Genomic DNA, 1,253 nt, shown 5'->3' with positions numbered 1-1,253 from the left:
CGTCCGGAACCAACCGGGTCTAGTTACCGGGTACCTCAGCCTTAAAGAAGCGCGAGCAATGATACCCGAGATCAATGGAGATTCGCGAGAACGCGTCCGAGAGTTCATAAACGCTAGCACGTATGCTATGAAAAATATACAGCCGACCGACGAGTCAATACTACTCGAAGCTATTCTTTTTACGAAATTTAAAGGGAAAACTATGACAGATTTTGACACGCGCGATATCCGCGATTTTGATCAATTAAAGCGCGAACTCGAGACAGAATATTTAGGAAAACGCTGCACGACGCACTTGCAGCTGGAATTTAATTCACTAGCGCAAAAGCCCGGCGAAAGCGCACAAGAATTCGGCAGGCGCGTCGAGAAATTAGCGCGCGAATTGTATGAAGCAATGGAAGAGGGTAAAGGCCACACGCAGGAACAGCAGAAGGCCATCCTTGAAAACATAAAAACTCAAGCGCTGCATAATTTTCAAATCGGATTGCACGATGATATAAAGCTATTAGTAAGAGCACAGCGATACCAAAGCTTGCAAGAAGCGATAACCGGCGCCAGCGCGGAGGAAAAGGTTAGAGGCCCCTCCCCGCGTAGCGCACAGGCAACGGCAAAAAATAAATACCCCGCCGCGAATACGCGAGGCGCGGGAAATACCGTAGGACAATGTCACAAGTGCGGAAAGAACGGTCATTACGCGCGAGATTGCCGTACAAACCATCAAGCAAACAGGTACGCGTTGCCGAAACCCGAGAAGCCTAGCGGCATTAACACGATAGAGTGTTCATATTGTAAAAAGGCAGGGCATAAGCGCGACGAATGCTGGTCATTAAACGGGCGACCAAAACCCGAGCGACCGCGCCGAACGAAAACGGAAGCAGTTAAGAAAACGCCCGTGAGTACCGTCAGAAAGACGAGGACGCAAGAATCTAGCGAAGAAACATCCTCTCGCAGTAGCAGCGAGGAGGATGAGAAGCCTAAAAGGAATAAGGCGCGCGCCGCCGAGACGTATCGTGTTGCACAGATAAGCAAGAAGCACGAGGAAGGCCCGCTAGACTTAGTGACGCTGCCCGTACAGGAGGCAGAGAAAGGAGAAATGGACCTGTTATTAGATTCAGGCGCAACACTCACGTTAATAAAAGTGGGAAATTTGAAAGCGAAAGCGATGGTGAAGGAAGAACGGTTAGCGCTAATCGGCGTGACCGGACACCAGATTCACACGATAGGGAAGATAAAAGCCACTGTGAATCTCGGAG

The 1,253-nt window shown here is 49.8% G+C and overlaps 1 protein-coding gene across 1 annotated transcript in view; it reads right to left on the bottom strand.

Moving 5' to 3' along the window:
* LOC112468163 overlaps nt 1–1,253 on the bottom strand; it is a 6,114-nt gene that overhangs the window by 1,306 nt on the left and 3,555 nt on the right. The window lies entirely within an intron of this gene.

Source organism: Temnothorax curvispinosus, unplaced genomic scaffold (assembly GCF_003070985.1).
Source record: "Temnothorax curvispinosus isolate PA1 unplaced genomic scaffold, ASM307098v1 QBEX01001756.1, whole genome shotgun sequence".
NCBI classification, from domain to species: domain Eukaryota; kingdom Metazoa; phylum Arthropoda; class Insecta; order Hymenoptera; family Formicidae; genus Temnothorax; species Temnothorax curvispinosus.
Note: the sequence above shows the minus strand (reverse complement) of the source record. Positions and strands in the feature narration are given on the sequence as shown.